General features: G+C 37.9%; 1 protein-coding gene across 1 annotated transcript in view; it reads right to left on the bottom strand.

Moving 5' to 3' along the window:
• Nucleotides 1-2,500, bottom strand: part of LOC147466963 (uncharacterized) — a 537,597-nt gene that overhangs the window by 171,892 nt on the left and 363,205 nt on the right. The gene's annotated exons all lie outside the window — the stretch shown is intronic.

Below are 2,500 nucleotides of genomic sequence, written 5' to 3' on the forward strand. Positions count from 1 at the left end.
TAATGATAATAATAATAATAGTACAACATCAACAAGAACAACAATAATGATAATCCTACTGATAATAAATAAGCCCCTGTGCATTCAGTTAGATATAAAATTCATTCGTATCACTGTGCTGAATATAAAGCGATTCATCTTATGAATAATGTCTTTGTTTTCGTTCGTTTTAATGATTTATGATATCTAATATATATATACATATATCTATATATACATATACATATATATATATATATATATATATATGTATATATATATATATATATATATATATATATATATATATATATATGTATGTATGTATGTATATATATATACATATATATATATATATATATATATATATATATATATATATATATATATATATATATATATATATATATATATATATACATAAATGTGAATCTTCTGGAGTTCATTGTTCCTACTATATGCGTAATATATGTAAGAAAAAACGAGGTGTTTGTTGAAGTGAATAGCCTATATAATATGAATGAAGAGGCAAAATGGGATAAATGGCATGAAAGCCAAACAAATGGAAAGCCAGGAGGAGAAAATGAGAGAGTCAGAGAAAAAGAGAAAGAGAGAGATAGAGAGATAAGAGAAAGAGATAGAGAGAAAAAAGAGAAAGAAAGAGAGAGAGAGAGAGAGAGAGAGAGAGAGATGTGTGTGTATGTGTTTATATATATATATATATATATATATATATATATATATATATATATATATATAGAGAGAGAGAGAGAGAGAGAGAGAGAGAGAGAGAGAGAGAGAGAGAGAGAGAGAGAGAGAGAGAGGTAGCATCTATTTCTTCTGCTAGTCACGTGCTCGAGAATATTTCCAAGAATGTTTCTCATTGAAAGAAACAAGTCAAATGCTATTGTTAGAACTAAAGCATAGTGATAAATATGCTTTGAATTTATGGATTAACCTAAATCTAGTGAGTAATTAATGGTCACAGGTACACGCACACACCTGAACGTGTCACCATGGAGACGCAAGATTTGCCGAAGAATATTTTCGTCCTAATCTGAGGCTCGGGTTTGTTGCGTGAGAACATTCGTTATGCTAACAGATCCAATTACTCAAATCGGGTCTAACGTTCGCTCGGGATGCAATTACTTCTCTGACAAAACTTGTCTGTTCGTTTGCTTTTTTTTTTATATATTCATGTTTTATCGAGGTGTTGTGTGAGATAATGAGAAAGATTTATGCATTTCCTCTTATCTCCCTCCCAACCCTTCCAAGAATTTAATGCTAACGAAGATTTATATTAAGACGTTTCCCTCGAGTCTTATCAATCAATTCATCAGCACAGTTGAAAGAGTGAAACCCTGAGAGGAAATCGAGGTTAATAAAGTCCTTCTGCGCCTCGTCAAGGAACCCTGACAAGGGCCACTTTCACCGCGGCGGCAATCGCAACCACTTCTCACAATGGATTGTAATACATCCATTAAACCATCTTAATCTGCATGGCTTTTTCCACGACCACCTGCATTACGCGTGCAGACAAAACATTCGCTGAGCCTCGGGTGTCGAGGACGCTGCTTTCCCTCCGTCTTAAGTGCGTCTCCTCAGTGTTCCCTTGTACGTCGCCTTTTCCCTTAATCCCTTCCCTGTATCTATAACTTCTCCTTTCCATTTAGTTTCCTCCAAGCGCACTGAACACGTAAGCGAATTCCCTTCCCCTCCGTCCGTGCCTCCTTCCCGTAACTCAATAAGATCGCCAGAACTCCAAGCAGAAATAGTAGCGGGTCCTCGGGATGAACCATAGCCTCTGTTGCGGTCTGTGGCAGCTCCCCTGCGTCAGCATGAGTGGATGCAAATTAAGTACAGCAACATATCAATGCTCCGACTGACGAACTTGAGATTAATCGCCGAGAGGTAAGTTCGAACAATGGGGCTTATTGTTAGCTCTATGTATGCGTCCGTTCCCCCGCGAACAGACACGGACGATATTAAAGACTTGCCAACGACAAAAGCCCTTTTACAGGGTACAGGAGATTAGCCTAAAATATATCCCGATCCATAGTAGCTCTTTCTAGAGTAAATAGGACGTGGGGAGAATAGCTTCAATGGAGTACCTTATTCGTAAGTCAACCGGCAGAAGCGGCAAGGAGTCCAAAGTACCTCGCTGTCACAGTATATGGTGAAGAGAAGACATTATCCGGACTGGAGTCGTCTCCTTCTGCGAAGATTTAGGAGTTTATCTGTACCCTTTGGTGATTTCCGAGGAGGGGAGAGCAGGGGGGAAGGGGGGAAGGGGGAAGAGAGAGGAAGTTTAAGGTCCAATTTCTCTCCGTAGAGATGAAGAATTATGAAGGCAGATGTTCATATTTGTTTGGGTTCGTAAGTGATTGGCTCGAGTGTTACGGGATTGCACGTGTTGTTCGAGGTTGCGTTTTGTGTTGCAGTTGCAGGACTAAATTCATTTATTTGTGCTTTACTTTTGGTTTTACAGTTTGTATTATCTGTATTTCCGTAACCATTTAGT

This window comes from Penaeus japonicus, unplaced genomic scaffold (assembly GCF_977035675.1).
Source record: "Penaeus japonicus unplaced genomic scaffold, GWHDUDI00000001_assembly GWHDUDI00000039, whole genome shotgun sequence".
In the NCBI taxonomy this organism is placed as follows: Eukaryota; Metazoa; Arthropoda; class Malacostraca; order Decapoda; family Penaeidae; genus Penaeus; species Penaeus japonicus.